The sequence below is a fragment of the Pogona vitticeps genome, chromosome 5 (assembly GCF_051106095.1).
Source record: "Pogona vitticeps strain Pit_001003342236 chromosome 5, PviZW2.1, whole genome shotgun sequence".
NCBI lineage: Eukaryota > Metazoa > Chordata > Lepidosauria > Squamata > Agamidae > Pogona > Pogona vitticeps.
Window position 1 is genome coordinate 52,350,254 of NC_135787.1, and position 19,561 is coordinate 52,369,814.

Genomic DNA, 19,561 nt, shown 5'->3' on the forward strand with positions numbered 1-19,561 from the left:
GAAGATTGGGTTTCCCCAATCCAGCTGCTAAAAGGCACTTTCCTGGGGGGGAAAACCCACTTTGAGGGTGTATAATGTGGTTGTCTGAAATCCAATTTCCACTAAACTTGGCAGGAGTATAGAGGGCAGACAGGGGAAGCTCCTTTGTGATTTTAGTCTCCATAGGTGCCTGGGGGAACTTTCATGGGTGGCCCTTCTGGTAGGTGCATAACTTGGATGTCCAAAATCCAAACTTCACCAAATTTGAAGGGCTTGTAGAGGAGGAGCAGAGGAAGTATTCCTGTGAATTTGGTGTCTTTAGGTCCTTGAGAGGGTGTTTTTATAGGGTATTAAATTAAAATGAATTGACAAATTATTCATCAGAAAAAACCATAAATTCATAATTCATCAACCTTGATAAATCACTGATAAGAACAGATACTACACTTGAGCTTAGCCAAAAGGCTGAGATCAAGTGTAGTATCCTCATTAATTACAATTCCCTTTTTCCTTTCTGTCACCCCTTATGTTAAAAAATTTAAAAAATTGAAAAAAACCTTGACAAATCACAAATCAAAACAAATCACATTTTTTTCTGATTTGTGCCCACCTCTAATTTTGAACACTGTCAAAGCCACTTCTCAGGATCAGCTTTGGGTCAAACAAAACATTAAGGAAAATGCATATTGCCTCTTTGTGACTGTGCATGGCTTTAAGTGGGCATTAAGGGGAATGTGAATTACCATTTTCATCTCACAACACAATTTCCTCAGAGATGGCTACTTCAGTAGTCAGACTTGAAAATGAAGCCCTTGTTTATCTTCCAAATAACCAGTCACAGAATCATGATTGCTAAGTGCAAATATGAAGATGAGTAATATTGCCTGCATTCCTGAAGAAAAATAGATGTCTTTCACCATGTAAGAGAGTATGCCTTCTGAAAACATACTAAGCATATCATCCAGTTCTAGATCTTTTGTTGCGGTGTATTGCTTGCCTGGGCAGAGGGGTATTTGCTTCTGTATGGTAATTGTTGGCCGATTATTAAGGGAATGAATTATCCCGCAAATGAGGAATGGTAGAATATAGACTAATTAATCCACTCTGAATAGATTCTGATATCCAGTTTTGCCTCCACTCTGCAGTGATTTTTGCAGTCCTTCTCGAGGTGAAATACATAATAAGGTGCTGTGACCAGTGATTGCTATGGCATGATGCAGGAGTTGTGAATAGTGGCTCTGTTACAAAGGTCTGGCAAAACAAATGCAATAAAAGCTCTTTCTTCAAAGGCTGAAAAGGCACTTGCTTTCCCTGCTTCTGACCTGCACTTTCATTCCATCCTAGTTGGCAGTGAACAGTCCTGGAGTGCAGCAGCGACAGTGACTCTAATAGCATGGAGTGCAGAAAGTGCCCTAATGAGACAGGAAGACGACAGGACAGCCATTACTAATACAGCAAAGGCCATTTTCCCCATTGTAGGTTTCATGTAGCCTTGCTTCCTCTTAATTAGCAAAAACACACCTGAGAGACAAGGCCTAAAATGAACCAAAGGGGTTCATTCCTGGACATTTCCTCAGATATATAGCATTTACAATACTTAGAATTTGTTCAGGCTAATTAAACTGAGGCAGTTGCCTCCAAGTAAAAAAAGTGAATTATTTATTTACATTAGACATAGCCCTTTGTCTTTATTTGCTTGGGTCCTGTGTATAATCCACTCCAGCAAATTTATTGAGACCTTTTTTGGCCTTTAAATCATCATCACCATTACTAAATGAGTTACACTTATGCATAGACTATTAAGTTTTTCTTCCTTATATGCCAGATGATATCATGTTCTATACAAAAAGGTTCTTTTTTAAAAAAAAGAATAAGTTTTCCATCTTATTTATCTTCCGAAAAATGAACTGTGACCCAGAGGTCAAACTGCTTCACAAATAAACTAAAATGTGCATTGATTTTGGGCTCATTCTTCCTTCTCTTAAAGCCTTCTAAATGGGTTTGATTTCTGAGTATACAGGTTTCGCCTGGTAAATTATTTTGCCATTTTAAAAAAATCAGCAAGGGATATTTGCCAATTATTTGCAGGCATATAATTTTTCCAGTTCTATGTTCGGTTCCTTACCAAAAATATAACTGTAAGGAACCATAGAAAAAAATTGCTCAGAACAGAAATAAGTGAATCCCACCTGATAACTGCATTTTGGAGCACATGAGACCTATACTAGGGATTGTGTTTTATAAGCCACATTTACCTAGGGTTTGTTCTTTGAAAAAGTGCTTATTTTAAATTGCAGTATTGTAGTGATTTTGGCTGCAATCTTGTTATCCTGCTTAAATCCCACTGACTTCAGTAAATTCTAAGAGGCTTACTTCTGTGTCGGATCGCGGTCTTTGTCATTGAGACATTTTCTGCCTTAGTCTTTCTTATCAGGTAACTCTCTGTTTCTTAAGGGATAACTCCTAGATCTGCTTCAGACACACACTGGCCTTCCAGTGCTGCTGTTAGTTGGTTGGTTGGTTAATGTTAATTGATGTTACCTCAATTTCAAATTGAATCAATCCACATTATATTTTCACTTCTCTTAACTCATCAAACTGTCAAATGGGCCATGAAACTCCATTGCCTACCATTGCTCCTATTTCAGTTCTTATCACATCTTTGGCATATCACCACAGAATATCCTTTAATATGACCTTGGCTGAATCAGGTCTGTTCACTGCTGTTGTGGACTAAATATTGATGGAGCTGATTCAGAAAACTGCAGTGGTCCTCTTTCCTAACGCAAAGCTGAATATAAGTGTCGTCAAGGGATACCTGGTTCTCAGAGCAAAACAATGAGTCACTGTCCTTGTTCGCTGATTTCTTCCAGTCTACATCTGCCATTTTAAGTTGCTTAAAAACTCTTTCCTACATTGGAATGCTTGAAATCCCACTAATTAGTAGCACATCATGTTCTGGAATGGTATCAATGGATTCCTTTTCTTGGGTTTGGAACAAACTAGCTTTATCATCTTTGGCTGCTAAGGTTGGTGCACTGGCTTGAATGATTTTCAGAAGCTGCCAAAGAAGCACATTAGGCTAAGCTTGAAATAGTTTGGATTTGATCTTAGCAACAAAGCATCTTTATTCAAAATAAATACCACTGCTTTCCCAGTTCTTTTCCCTGGTTGCCATCCACCATCAAATCCCCTTTGGAACAGAAGAAGAACTTAGTGACATTTTGCTGGACCTCATTATGCCCCATTGGAAATCTTGATACAATGCAATCACGGTTAAAAGAAAATGTTCCATTAAACAAATCTGCCTTAAGGACCAGATTCTTTTCATTTAAAGCAAGGGTGAGCAATTTCCATGGACTCAAGGGCTAATCTTCTCCCCCCCCAATCCTCCAATGGCACAGAACCACCAAAAATGGGGGTGGGGCAGGAGAAACTCCCCCTTCTATTTCTGGTATTGAGAAACAGGTGTATTTCTGAGTGTTACATTATAGCTTAGAAGTTGAATTACTGCTCCTGGAAGCTTCCAGGGGTGGCAGTTCTCCTGCCTTCCTGCCTGCCTGTTTGTTTTCTGGCTCGCTGTTTATGGGTGCAATCAGATGGCAAGAAAGGTATGCATCAGATCATACCAGGAAGGGTTCTGTGTTAGCCATCTCCTTTAAAGCCCTCCTTCCGTCTGTCAAGGAATCACTGCAGCCCTGTTTCCAAAAGTAGTAGCCCAACTGTTGGAGCAGAAAGGTAAAGTTTGGGCATGGATTGGGGACAGGCTGGAGTACATTTCCCCATATGTCATGTGATCACCGAGAAATACCTTGCACTGGACTGGGTCACAGGCAGTCAAAAATGTGAACTATATACTGTTGTGGACTAAATATTTATGCAGCTGATTCAGAAAACTTCAATGGTCCTCTTTCCTAATGCAAAGTTGAACTGTGATCACACGTGATCACATCCTGTGTTGCTCCTGAAAATAATTTTCTAGGTAGATAGGACAGAAGAACCTGATAAGTCTGAATTCTGAACAAAACAGACTTGGAAAGCCTGAATATTGTCCACTCCCAATTTAAAGATACAAACCAGCATAGGGCACATAGGATTGCCCAGCCATGCACTACTTGTTGCAACCTCACTGGGCTAAATGGCAAGGGCTAAAGTGGGATTCCATATATGTTTACGAATAAGGGCTTTGCTTTATCAGTTTCCCTAAATGTGTTGAGCTTCTACTCATGTTCAGAAAAATGTGAATTGAAGCCCCTTTAAGACTTCTGCGCACAAACGGAGGAGGTTGTGAACTAAAGGTGTGGGACCATCATACATACTGGTGTTGGACTGTGATTAATGCTCATAGCCTGCTCACAATTTATGCCTAAATAGGACGCTTGCAATGGATTGAGCATGAATCAGAATGGGAGCAAGAAAGGCTGAATGGACTCATGCCCAAAGGCAATACAGTTTTTTTTAAAAAAAAACCTTATCCATGGGGGATTAGTTCCAAGCCCCCCTCCCACAGAAGCTGAAAAACACAGACGATATCAAACACTATTTTAATAGCGAACAGTATACATAGCATAGTCTCTGGCTCCCTGTAGTGACCAGTTCTGGTTGCTTCCTCTTTAGAAATACATATTTCTAGGATTTTTCTTTTAATATTTTTAATATTTTCAGATTGTGGATAAGTGAATCAGTGGATACTGATCCCATGGATAAAGGGGTCTTACTGTATATCCAGAGAATAAGCAGACTGGGAAATCTAATGTGCTCCAACCAGGCACACCCTCATTTCTCAGCCACCAAGAACAGCCATGCAATCAGACCAAAGGAAGAGATCATCAATAACTTTGTCTTGTGATGAATAACTGGCCAAGCACATTTAGGGTATGGTAAAGATTGTATGGATGTAGAAAAAAACAGGAAGCAGGGCATAAGTAATACTTGCAAATGCTGAACTTGTATAACACATCTGCACTTGTTTAATTGCTGCTAAAAGAGCCCTTAGCAATACTGAGTCATCAGGAATCATGTTGGATACTGATAACTCAGTGTTGCTTAGACGGGAGTTCTTTCTCTCCCTGATTTTGTTGCCATCCGACAAACTTAGGAAGATCAGTCTGAAGAAAGACAGATTCACTGTCGATGGGGAGTTTCCATGTGATTTAAGACCCTGCTCTTCCAGGCACTGACTCATGTAGAGAGCCCCCTGGATAGCAGAAATTATACCACTTCTGACTTGTTTCCTTCTATGTGTTGGAGAGCAATGGATGGGGGCAGGGTTAGAATGTTAATTTTTATGCAGGAATATTCAGTACAGATTCTAACTGTAAAGAACTGTGATGTATTCGTAAAGGAAGGGGATAGTTTTAATTGCATCATTTGCTAGATGAAAATTGCAACAAATTTGCTGAACAGATTTCATCAAACCTTTCCCCCCCACCACCCACTTCAGTTCATTTTAGCAAGGACCATATATTTTTAACTTTGTAAATAACATGAGATTAAATGCATACAAGGTCTGCAGCTTAAACCATCAGAATCTTATGTTTTAAAGTGGGGGGGAGGGACACAATTTGGGGTAAAATGGAGAGTGAACATTTAACTATCTTAATCCATTTCCATTCAGTTGAGATACGTTATCTGGAGTGCCGTAATTGAATTTCATTCTAATTTATATGGAGCCTGCCTGCAGGGGACACATTAAGTGCTAGGTCCAAGATTACATAAACGTTAAAATGTTCTGCCAGACAGCAAATAGCAGTATGCAAAACACAAACAATATACACTAAGTTCCACATACACTAAAGGAAACCCATATTAGTTTGTTGCACTGAAACAGCGAAAGAATTGTGTACAAACTTTCCTATGTGTTAACCAGCACTTAGAATGTGTCTTAAAAGAAAAAAAAATTGCTTTACCAGGTTATTCTTGTAATGGTTCTAAGTGTGCAATTTTTTGTTGTGTTATGTATTATTATTGCACTGTGCTGTTGTTGCCAGCAGGCCTCAAAAATATAAGGAAATTCTCTCTCATATTGCAGCTTACATATACTTTACCAAGAGATAAATGTAGAGAATACTTCTGTTGCTGCTTATGACTGGCAAGAGAATGGTATAGAACTTAAAAAATTCCTGTCAAAATGAGTAAAAAATACTTCAAAATGCACTTTAAAGGTATTTTTGAAAGCAATGCGAAAAATGTTACTTATAGCCCCAAAAGTAAAATTTTAACTACCTGTTACATTCAAATTTATGTAATTCTGGGTAGTCATTCTATTATTTGTCTCCCAAAGTAACTGGTAGCATATAACTACATTACTTATAGCTACTTTGAAAAGTTGACTTAAAGGTCCTCAAACAATTGCTGAATATTAACAGCTTGATCTAAATCTTGCTACAATTCATGACGTAGCAGAGGCATAGCTCACAAGGTTAAAGCGGAAGGACTTCTTGTTAGCAGAAATGCAGCTGTCATTGACTTTCCTTCTGAGCTTAGCTGCAGTCCTCACAGCAGCTGTGACGGTGTGGTAGAATGCATTTTGCTATACTATACATTTTGATTACTATACAAATGTATTGTTGAGCAGAACTTGTAATTCAGACAAAATGTAGCTGATTATTGGTGGAGAGTACTGTGTCGCTACAAGGATGATCAAGAGACTGGAAACCAAACCATATAAGGAAAACCTAGATGAACTTGGTGTGTTTAGCCTTGAGCAAAGAAGACTGAGGGGAAATCTGTTGGACTGGTGCCAAATATTGTGGTCAGTGCATTCCTGCCAGCATGGTCAGAGGCCAAAAACTACAGGAGGTCAGATCCAAAATACTTGGAGGGCCAAAGGTCGAGAACTGTTTTGATGTAAATAATAAAAACACTGGATCGGTATAAGTGCTGTTTGCACAGGAATGTATTGATAATGAAGCTACATGGAAGATACAGTGGTGCCTCGCTTAATGGGCATGCCGTTTAGCGACGAAATCGCTTAGCGATGACTTTTTTGGAGCATTTTTGTGCTTTGTTTAGCGATGGTCCCTATAGGTGATTTTTGCTTAGCGGTGGTTGGGACCATGCTTTGCATAGCGATTAAATTTTGGGTCCCCTGTTTTGCTTAACGATGTTTTAAACAGCCTCATGTTTGCTGTTTTTTAAATGTTATTCTGTTATTTATTAAATTAAAGTTTACTGTTTAAAATGTTTGAAATCATAAAGTGCACTTAATAAACCCTTTGTTAACCAACTTTGACTTTGTTCTGACTCTTTTTTAATTTGTTGTTGTATTTTTCCCCATTGAGATGCATTGAATAGGTTTCAATGCATTTCAATTGGGGAACCACGTTTCGCTTAGCGATGTTTCCTATGGCGATTTTTGCTTAAGGACAGCAATTTGTTCCTATTGGAACGGATTATCTGTTTTTTAATGCATTTCAATGGGAAACCGCGTTTCGCTTAGCGATGAAATCGCTTAGCAGCGATTTTTCAGAACAAATTAACACCGCTAAGCGAGGCACCACTGTATAGAATGAATTTGCATGATATAAAGATTACTATGAGGCTGTCAATTATTACAAAAGGAATTTCAGAGTTTTATTGAATACACACACAGAGAGAAAGAGAGATTAAACTATTGTAAACAAGCCTTTGTATCAACAATTCTAATAATTTATGGGGAACACAATATATTACTGTATATCAACCCTTTAGGCCAGTCATCAAGGGGCTACTGTGACATGTTTTTTTCTTAAATCATAATGAATCTCCAGAATTAGTACAATTAAATTGCTCAACTGACTTCTTTGAAATAGATATTGATCTTTTGGTTTATGTGCCATTGTAGAAGAATTACAAGAGAATCAACATATAATGAACTCCCATTTCTCTTAATGGAAGGTTGTTGTTTTTAAAATGCAAGGCTGTAGAACTCTCATTCTTTATATTGGTAAAGTATACTGGGTCAAGTTATACTGATTTGCTCTTTTTATTTTCTATGTTAAAGAACCCATGATGATCATTCATTGTAATGAATTTAGTCTGATGATTGCTTATATGGAAACTACATAAAAGTATTAAATATGTGTAGCTTTGATTCCATGTTTATGAATAACCTTCTTTTTAAAGCTACTCTATTCCACACAAAAATGTAGAACTTACAGAAATCATCATGAGCTTCATATGTTTCTTTTTATTCTCCTAAAAAGTTTTGATTTTTTTAAAGTTCAAAAGATGACATTTCAAGTTCTTGCTTTAACTTAATCTAGATATTATCCTCAAAAGGAATCCCTAAAGCCAACTTTAAGAAAGATGCCAACAAACTGGATCAAGTTCAGACAAAGGCGCCACACTTTAAGAAAGATGCTGACAAACTGGAGCAAGTTCAGAGGAGGGCAGGGGACTGGAAACCCTACCCTTTGAGTAAAGACTGAAATAACTGGGCTTGTTTAGCCTTGACAAAAGAAGACTGAGAGATATGATAGCACTCCTCACACTTGAAATGTAGCCATACAGAGAAGGATCTTCTTCTCAATCATCCCAAAATGCAGGACGTATAATAATGGCCTCAAGTTCCTAGAAACCAGATTTTGGTTGAATAGTATCAGAAAAAAAATATTTTTAGATGTTCGAGATGTACGGACCAACATTCGTACCTTCGGGGGAGTCTTCATCATCTGCCATCCCTCAGGCACTGAGTGAGAGACAGTGTGGCTGTGCTGGTGGTGGTTGCCAGCCTTCCTGTGGGAGTTTGGCTGGGACTCCCTCAGCCTTGCAGGACTGGGCCCTTGCTGCCTCTGGCTGCCCCACCCCCCCTCAACATCAGCTACCTGGCTGGGGGGGCGGAAAGAGAAGGGGCTTTAGAAGGAGGTTTTATTGTGATTATGTTGCCATCAGGTTACGTACGTAGAGACCCACAGTGGATCTGAGGGAACAGGAAGGGGGGAGGATGTTGGAGGGGGCAGCCATTGAGGTGGTGCTGGGTAGAGGAAGGAATGGCGGTAGGCGTAGAACACGCCCACATAGGAGAAGAGAGGTTAGATATCTACATCTATCCCCTCTTCTAGTCCTACCCCCAACCAGATGGTATCAGGTGATCATATCAGCAAACCCTCGAGCCACACAGTGCTGTTGATGAACGCCAGGTTGGTACAAAATAAGACTGCCCTCATCCATGATGTAATTCTGGATGAGGGTGCTGACCTGGCATGCGTTACTGAGACCTGGGTGGGAGAGGAGGGTGGTGTTCCCCTCTCCCAGCTGTGTCCGCCTAGGTGCTCAGTCCAGAACCAATGTTCTGGGGTTGGGGAGGGAAAGTTGCTATAGTATATAGGAGTTCTGTCTCCTTGACCAGCTTCCTATCCCTTTCAGAGGAGGTCTTGAGATTCGTCTGATGCTGACAATGATTACACTTCAGCGCCAGATCGAAACCTTCCTGTTCCAGAAGGCTTTTAATTGAAATAATATCAACTGTTGGTCCCGATGGTAACTTGTAGAGCATATATTTTAATTTACTGAGGCCGCGAAAACGCTGTGCGCAGCCATTTCAGCTGTTCCGGCAGCCATTTTGGACCCGCCGACCAGCTGATCGCAAAACCAGCCTCGTAGAGCGGATTCATCGCTCTACGAGGCGCCCGTTGTGCAAGGCACCACTGTACTGTGATTGAACATAGGGGTGGACCCAATGGCCCTAGAGGCCCCTTCCAAGTCCATTATTCTGTGATTCTATGACTAACTGAGCTGGTTTCCTCCATTTGAAAACATTTGGAATTGCTGATCCATTTCATTCTAATCCTAGCTAAAGTTAACAGAACCTTGAAATATTCCCACCAGAAGGTACTAACTTTGATTTACACTGTATGAGATTCAATGTAGTAAGTCAGTTTAATACACCAAAGAATTTGACACAGCATGTAACAAAAAATTCATTGGGTGATGTTCATTATCTGTATGAGGCAACTATAAAGAGGATGTGGAAGTACTCAGAAGTTTTTCACTTTTATTTGGGAAAAGACACTTATGCTTGCAACAACCGAAATTGTGGAACAAAAGCTCTCAGATTTTCAGGGTATGTTTATGTTGAGATAATAGACAATGTTCCATGAGGATGTAATAAAACATTAGGGAGACAATGATTGCTATATATATAGGACTTGAGGGAAAAACTGCTGAACATATTCCAAGCAGGGTGAAAAGAGAATGAACAAATAGAAAGAACTGAGGCGTATGTTGTGTGGAAATACATGATTCATCTATTATTTTCTAAATATATTTTTAACTAAGCTTTTTTCTAGAACCCCAGATGCATTCAAGTAAGTGTCAAGGCAAGTTAATTGCAACATGGGAAAAAATTCAATACTTCTAGAAATCTGTATTGCACAAGACTAACAATCTCCTAAGATTTCCATAGAGATAAACTGGGGCTCTTTTGTTTATAATAATAAACCATGGTTTAAAGCCATGTACACAAGCAAGAATGAGCCTTGGGCTCACAGTTATCTGTCCTTTTGCCTCTTCCACAGCCAAAATATGTCTACAACCTTTAGTTTTATTTCCAGAGAATCCCAGCTTATTGTCATATACAAAGTAGAGATCATGGTTTAAAATGCATACTGGTTAAATGAACAAGCAACTTCGCTATGAAACTGTGGTTTGAAAATGACTTGGGCTTAAAACAGAAAAAAAAAATTTAAACCGCAACTTCTAAGAATAAGTCAGATATATCTGAAAGCATTCAGGAGATGGAGAGAATTTGCCTGAGTTAAAGGGTTTACCTTCGATACCCAGATGAACATTGGTGATCTGATCTCACACTAGATTTAAGTCTTAAAAGAGCTAAATATCAACTGTGATGGACTCCCACAACTTAAACTACATCAGTGTGCTCTGAGGAGTTTGCTTGATTGTCACACCTTTGACATTGACAGGCTCATTCCTATTCAAGCATGTAATGTGAAACCATGGTTTTGCATTACATGCAATTTGAGGTACTATAGATACATGCCATATATAGGCTCTCTTCTTTTTCAGTTCATGAATTTTCCCTGGCACCCGAAAAACCTTGGAATGTATTTGAAGTAGATTGCAGTCCGTGAAAGACTGTTCAAATAAAACATGTTAGACTTTAAGGTGCCAGAAGACTCTTTGTTGTTTTTGCAGCACCAGACTACCTCCTTGGACTCTCTGGAGATAGAATGTCTTAAATAGGGTGCAAGTACTAAAACATTCTTCTTTGCTGGAAGCCATTGCCTTCCCAAACCTGGAATGAAGATGCAAGACAAGAATTATGGGTTAATCATGGGCCACACTTTATGAAACATAATCCATGTTGCCATCCTTTGGCAAAGGAGGGTCCTGCCGTAGTGTGGAATCAGATATAAGCACAGAGGTCTCAAAGGACCTCTTAAGCAACAAATGTGTGAGTCCCTTGTCCCAAGTTCTCATGGTCTTAAAGACAGAGAGAACCCAGCTGGCCCCAATTTGACCACCCCCGGGCCTCAAGCCAGCTTCTCCTTGTTGACTGTTGGTCTGGGTGTGACCCCAGTGCATCTTTCCCCACAAGCACTGTAATCGCACGATCCGCAGTGCTGGGAGGTCAGATGGGCTATAGCTTATCTAATTTTGCAATGGGACTCACCAGCAAAACCTGTTATATCCACACTACCCACCACAGCATAGGTACTAGCCAAGCTAAGTCCCATGCCCGCCATCAAGCTCACCAAGCTCCAACAACAGGCCCCCCTTGATGTCTTCAAGGAAGACATCCAAACCTCTTTTGGACGGATATACACCATCATTCCGAAAAAAACTCAGGCCTATCCATGCAGATCCTCTGGTGACCAATCACTGATCCAAGGCCGCTGCAATCAGCTCTGCAGACTATGCTGCTAACACTACTTTGTGTAGCATTAGCAGGCCAAAAATGCCTCACATCCCTCCATACCAGCTGAGGGATGGTCGTCAGCCATACACTGCTCACAGCAGGGTACTGTGCCATCACCACTCGGAAAAAAATCAGGCCTATGAGTGGATCCTCTGGTGACCAACCACCAATCCAAGCTGCTGCAGACAGCTCTGTGGATCACTCCACTAATGCTCTTCCGTGTAGTGTTAGCGGGCCAAAATTGCCTCACATCCCTCAATGCCAGCCAAGGGATGATCATTGATCATACAATGTCCATAGCAGGGTATGTAACCCTCATCCATGTGATGTCATGAATCACATCAAGGATCAGGCCTTTCCGCAGATCCTGGTCTGGTCATTACCACCCAAGTGTATTACCAACACCTCTGGGGGATGTTGACCAAAGTCAGCCGCACGGTGAGGTTGGCCTCACAGCATCCCACAGGGTCCTTTCCATTCAATAAGGGCTCTAATTCCAAGTCTGAGACTGCTCTCCATAGGGATGTGGCAGTGTAGCGAGCTGCCCACAAACATAGCTGTGGCCAATGATCATGATGGCCTAAATAACCTAACATTCCCCCCTCTCCTCCTATGCTAATTTTGTGATACCAGAAGTCTTGCGCTATCCGGGGAGGGAGACAAAAGCGAGCTGTGCTGCTCAAGCATTTGCCTTGCCTCAGAGTTAGCTTTGATTATCCAAAGGAAAGCACAGTTTCTAAACTACCGTATTTTTCGCACCATAAGACACACTTTTTTCCCACAAAACAGAGGGGTGGAAAGTCTGTGCGTCTTATGGAGCGAAGAAAACAGATTATATTTTCCTATTTTCTTCTCCTAAAAATTGGTGCGTCTTATGGAAAGGAGCGTCTTATGGAGCGAAAAATACAGTAGTTCATGTGAACAATTGTGTGGACTATTTTAAAAATATATAAAATTTAAAAAGCTTGCTATCATAGATCTTTCATAGTTGGATGAAAATATGAGTTCAGGGCTGCTTCTTCCTTGTGATATGCATACTGCAGAGATAGTGCACACGTATTGCCAGGTTACTCAGCAATGTTGAAAATCCATAGAATACAAGAGCTATTACTGCAATGCACAAGTGTGTGCTGCAGTCTCTGAGTCATTGTACAAGCAAATTACAGTTTTTAAAAACTAAGATATTTCCCTTGACAGGCTAAACTGATATTATAGCCATGCCAAGCAGAAAATAATGCATTATTAAGTATTTGCTGGAGAAACTGGAAGTGCACAGTAGGTATGACTCATAAAGGCCATTCTCAGTAGACTAGGTTTTGCTACCTTTGTTCTTATCTCATGGAGGATGTCTAATATTTATGGGCTGGACCGTTCCTAGAATATGTGATAAAAGTAACGCAAGAGAGTTTGAAAATGACAGGATCATATATTTTATATTTTGATTGCTTCCACACTGCAAAAATCCAGAAGCTTAATAAATTATGAATTCCTATTCAGCCTGTAGAAACTGAAAACACTGTTGAGAATATGGCCAGAAAAACCACTGCACAGCCCTTCATATTTGCTGATGATTTTAGAAGAGCCAAAATCAAAATGTAATGTTTTATTATATGCCTGAAGAGCTTCTTAAGCTAATTTGCCTTTCAGGTCCAACATATTTCTTGCAGAATTAGAACCAACTTTAACTGAAAAGCTTTGGAGAAAACAGAAAATTGTGCATTTGATAGCACTGATATGTCTAAGACACACATGGTCCACCTATTCACCACCGTGCCATAAACAGCCTAGGCATCAAGGAACTATTGGCACTTCTGGACAGAAATTGGAAGATGCCAGAGCTTGTTTTTGGTATATTAAGGATCCAGGCATACATGCTTGCCCCATTCTTTACTGATATGTTTTCTATTTGGCTAAACCACTTCAAAAATACACCAAAGTATAAGGTAAAGAAGTAGGTCAAGGAGCGCAGAACAGTGGCACCAACTCATATTTCAGATTTGTCTTGCTTCTCATTTGCCAAAAAGTAGCCAACACTGAAGTGGTTCAACAGTCAAGCAGCAATACTACATCTCATTAATGATACATTTCTGAGGCAATGCAGAGGCTTCCCAAAACCATGACTTACATTCTATACTTAATGGCTAGAAACCAAACACAGTGTTCTCAGGAACAACAGAGACCATCAATGGTCACATTTTGTGTTACTACTTCAGATGCTACCAAGTAATAATTGGTTCAAAATGGATTTCACTCATCTCGACCTCCTTGAAACTACTTTTTAATTGGGTTCCCAATTAAGTATAATGCAGATGGCCTGAAATCATCTTTCTTCCCCTCCTGTGCCATGAATGCTCACCATTTGCACGTAGCAAGGATACAGAGAGGTGAGATCCACCATCTGTGTTTGACCCTTGTCTTTCCTGACTTACAAAGGTTACCAGGGAGAGATTGATGGCTGGGTTAGAGCACTGCAATGAATGCTTCTTTGCAACAAAGCATAGCATTCTCAAGTTTAAAAGAAGTGGTACTGAGACCACTGAACCGTACTGGATAATTCCCAACCAGTCTTTAATTTTCCATTTTTGGGAGTTACTGAATGAGATAGAGGATCTGGATCTATTTCAGTCTGGCCTCAGGCCCGGTTATGAGACAGACAGCTTTGGTTGGAACTGGGCAGTGGATTCTCCTGGTTCAGTTGGGTTTTCAATGAGTTTTAGTATCATTGAGCACAGTATCCTCCTGAATCAATTCTCTGATATGAGATTTAGAACCTTTTGGGAAAATATAATCTTACATGCCTCTCTTTTAATTCTAGTTGTCAGTGGACAGCACACCCTGTACGAGCTCATAATTTAACTTTAGAGTTGTTTTCTACATTTCAGAGCCCTTGAGATTGCCTCTCCTCTCCAGTTGTTCCTCTTTTTAGCCACTTTTCTTTTCTACTCCATTTTTCTGCTCTCCAAAGACAGACATGTGAAGATGTAGCTCCACATGGTAGAAAAGGAAACAACATAATTGTTACTGTAAGAGTTCTTTGTATCTTTAAACTAAAAGGGATACAGACAGATCATTTTAATGTTTTGGGAAGAGGGGTTGGGGTTGGGTGTGAGACTGAAAAGATCTTTCCATGCTTTTCTAGGTTTTGAAAAGGGAATAACCAAACAACAAATCCCTCAACATAAAAGCTTTTTAAATGGTTCAGATCTTATTGGAGGGCAAGTTCAGAGGATAATACTGAGAGATTCTGAACACCATGGCAATCAGTCCTTCAAGGTACTATCTTGTTCCTGCCCCCACCCCCATGTTATTTAAAATGTACATGAAACTGCTGGGATAGATTTATTTTATTTTATTTTATTTGTTCGATTTATATCCCACCCATCTGTTATATTCTACCACTCTGGGCGGCTTACAGAATATCAAAAACAATTTTAAAAAAAACATAAAAACATTAGCATACAACAATAACAAATAGTGCAGGAATAAATAAATAATAAATAGCAAAGCAAAGAAACAGTAGTTGCCTGGAGGGAAGGCCTGGATGTGCATCCATGTTTTCAGTTGGCATTTGAAAGTACCCAGCGTTGGGGCCTCGCATATTTCCGGAGGAAGGTTGTTCCAAAGGCAAGGAGCCACCACCGAGAAGGCCCGGCTTCGTGTCTTTTCCCTCTGGGCCTCCCTCGGCGTCAGGCTCCTCACCTCCTGACTCATGCGGGTGATCCAAGTAGATCTTGGTGGGAGCAGGCGCTCCACCAAGTATCGAGGTCCTAAACCGTTTAGGGCCTTATAGGTAAGCATTAGAACTTTGAAGTCAATGCGGAAATGGATGGGCAGCCAGTGCAGTGTTTGGCCAGAACAGGAGAAATATGTTGGTGTTTTCTCACTCCAGTAAGGAGTCTGGCCGTTGCATTCTGCACCACCTGAAGTTTCCGCATCAGCTTCAAAGGTAGCCCAATGTAGAGCGCGTTACAGTGGTCTAGTCTTGAGATTACGAGCGCATGTACCAAGGTAGTGAGCGCCCCCATGTCAAGGTAGGGTCACAGCCAGGCAATCCGCCAAAGGTGGAAAAAGGTGGTGGAAACTACCGACACCACTTGGGTTTCAATGGTGAGCGTCGAGTCCAGGTGTACCCCCAGGCTGTGAACCCCATTCTTAGCAGCCAGGGTCACCCTCCCCCAAATGTGAGAGAGCCACCCAGGCCACCAACCCCAAGGGCGCCCACCCTCAAAACTTCCGTCTTGTCCGGGTTCAGCCTCAGCCCATTTTCCTGCATCCACTGTAGTATGGCCCCCAGGCAGCGCTGGAGGGACAGAAAGGTATCACCTCCAGTTGGTGAAAAGGAGATGTAGAGCTGGGTGTCATCAGCATATTGATGACATGAGGCTCCACACCCCCTGATGATCCCACCCAGCGGTCTCATATACTGTAGATGTTAAACAGCATTGGGGAGATAATAGACCCCTGTGGAACCCCACAATTGAGATTCCATGGGGCCGAGACACTCTCCCCAAGCTGTACTCTCTGGGGTCGGTCCTCCAGGAAGGAACAGAGCCAGGCTAACGCCAAGCCACCAATTCCCATCTCAGAGAGCCTCTCCAGGAAGATACCGTGGTCAATGGTATCAAAGGCCGCCGAGATGTCGAGGACCAGCAGAGACACTTTGCCTCTGTCAGCCTCCCTCAACAGGTCATCGTACAGGGCGACCAATGCCGTCTCTGTACCATGGCGTGGCCTGAAACCCGACTGGAATGGATCGAGGGCATCTATCTCATCCAAGTGGGCCTGAAGCTGATCAGCGACCACCCTCTCAACCACTTTGCTCATGAAAGGAACATTGGCGACGGGCCTATAATTGCCAATCTCGTCCACTGCCATATTAAGTTTCTTTCTAATGGGCCTAATGAGTGTCTCCTTGAGGGCAGATGGAAACCTGCCCTCAAGGAAAGACTCATTTATTATTGCTGTGGCCCATTCTGTTGTTTTTGGCCTGGCTGCTTTGATTAGCCAGGCCGGGCAAGGGTCAAGGGAGGAGGTGGTGGCGCGACAGCAGTCAAGCACCTTGGCTACACAGGCTGAATGGTGTCGAAAGTTACCGGGCAAGACAGAGCACTGGACATCTCTGCTCGACTCACTGTATTCAAATAAGGAGAGAGCTCCCGGTGGATGGCCTCCACTTTAAATTTTTAAAAGGCTGCAAACTGGTCAGGTGAGAAACTAGGGGGAGGCCTATCACCCGAACCAGTTCCGGATAGGTCACGAACTATACAGAATAATTCCACCTGCTGATTTGATGCTTCGCTTATCCGGTTAGTGAAGAAAGATCGACATGCAGCCTTTACCTTATTCAGGTAAAGGTTAGTTGCGACCTTAACAGCTATCCAGTTATAATCTGTCGGGTTCTTCCTCCATCTACGCTCTAGCCTTCTCCTCATATGCTTCAGTGCTCGGAGGTCCTGGTTAAACCAGGGCGCTGGCCGAGCTCTACGATGTAGAGGGCGTTTAGGCGCGATCGTGTCTATGACTCTGGTGGCAGCGGTGGACCAGCTGTCAACCAGAGCCTCGACAGGAGCGCTAGCCAGGTCAGCCGTAACACCTCTCATGGCAGCCTGGAATCCAACAGGATCCAGTAGCCTTCGAGGGTGGACCATAACAATAGGTCCCTTGCTCCCTGCAAGGGGGGAGAGCCAGAATCAGGTGGTTCAGTTGCATTGTTATGCTGGTGACACCCAACTCTACCTCTCTTTCATACATAAATCCAAGGAAGACATTCTAGTTCTAAGTTCTGGCTGAGGACAAATAAACTGAAGCCTTATCCAGACAAAATAGCGGTACTCCTAGTCAGTCAAAAGGCAGATATGGGAACAAAAATTCGACCATTCTTTGGATAGGGTCATGTTTCCTTTGAAGATTAAGTTTCACAATCTGGATATACTCTTGGATTGAGCCTTCAACTTGGATATCCTGGTTTGGATGGCCACATGCATTGTTAACACTGGTGCACCAGCCATGATGATGCAAGCTTTAATTGCCACATGTTTGGAACTTTGGAACTTTGGAACTTCTGTATCTGAATCTGTTTTGGTCTAGAATTCTACAGCCAGGCTGTTAATCAGGCTTGGTTATATGAGGCATATGATTCCTTCACCTTCACTAGCTACTGGTTTGTTCCTGAACACAATTCAGAATTCTTATTAAGAAGTATGGAGCCCTGTGTAACTTGAGACTAAACTGTTCAAAGTACCTGTTCAAACACTTGTGCCATTGCTCTTTCATATGCTGTACTGTATGTCACAACAAATTTTTGGCCACCAAGTTATATGAAATTCCCTGCCAAGACCGGGTAGGAAGACTCCCTTCCTACCTTTTTTTATTCAGACAGTCATTTGGCATGCAAACAAGGCTGTTTCTGAAGAAACATCTGATTGATTAAGTGCTTTATGGGTTTCTTTCCATTAATGTATTTTTCAACTGCATTTTCAATTTTTATTATTATTATTTCTGTTTTCATTTGAATTGGAGTGTCATTTTGGGCAGAAAGATGGGATATTAACTAACTATTATTACAACATTATTTCAGAGAATTATCACTGACCAAAATCCTGTTGCTTAGCATAGTAAATCACACTACTATGATAATCTAAGTCACTGTAAGGGCAAGCTCATTTGACTCAGTGGAAATTATGAAGGAATGAAGTTACCAAACTCCCATTGAGTCAATGGTCCTACTCTAGAGTGATTTACTACACAATGCAAGAAGATCTGGGCCATTGTATTGAGTGGGTAGGCAAACTGGTCTATTGATATTTACGACACAGTGGTACTGCTCTGCATATTAACTTTCTGAGTTCAGTGCCTGGCATTTCCATGAAGGACTGGGACATTTTGGAGGCATACTGTTCACTTTTAATTTATCTGATGGAAGAAACAATGCTCTGAAGCACAGCACATTTCAAGAGTTTGTAGATTTCCTTTAAAGCCGGTTTCCTGTGCATTATAGGCTTTTGTCAGATAGTTGACATGATGTCCTTTCAAATGCCAGTAGGTAGCTAGGCTGCAGTAACATTATATTAAAAAGTAGATATAAATTGATTAATGTTCCCCATTGTAATGAAATTGTCAAGTAACTAAACCATCCATCTCAGCATCAGGACTGGCATTGATCCGGTTATTGCTCAAGAGAGTAGGTGTGAAATGCCTGGCTTTAATCAGACACAGTAATTTCTGATGACTTGATATTAAACAGTGAAGCAGTCACTGGGAGAGATTTTCTTCAACTTTTTTGTTTCAAGTTTTCCCAGCTGCACAAAAGACATGGTATTCTTACAGCAGAATAAAAGGCCAGCCAATGTGCACAAGAGGAGGAATCTATTAATAAAGCTGGCAAATTACAGGGAGGGTGTTGCAGGGGGTGGGAAAGTGCAGAACAAGTTCCTTTGCTGCCTTCCACATACAATCTGTCATAGCTGGCCTATACTTACCTAACCAAGGAGTGGAGAGTCACAATTCCGAAGCCAGGGGAGAAATAGGAAGCTTGGGCAGACAAAGGCTTAACTAAACCTCAAAGCCTTGCAGCTCAGGTCTTTTGCCCAGGTGCATCAGTCAGGGTTTTGCAAGATGGCTGCAAGCTACGTAGAACTCCCAGAATGGAGAATTGTGGTATATGTGCTTTAATCTTAGAATTGCAGAGCTGGAAGGGACCCTACAAATCATCGAGTCCAGTCC

General features: G+C 41.4%; 1 pseudogene; it reads right to left on the reverse strand.

The window, feature by feature from the left end:
* Positions 1 to 339: 339 nt before the first annotated feature.
* On the reverse strand, positions 340 to 455 carry LOC144583371 (U2 spliceosomal RNA; annotated as a pseudogene).
* Between the last annotated feature and the right edge of the window lie 19,106 nt (positions 456 to 19,561).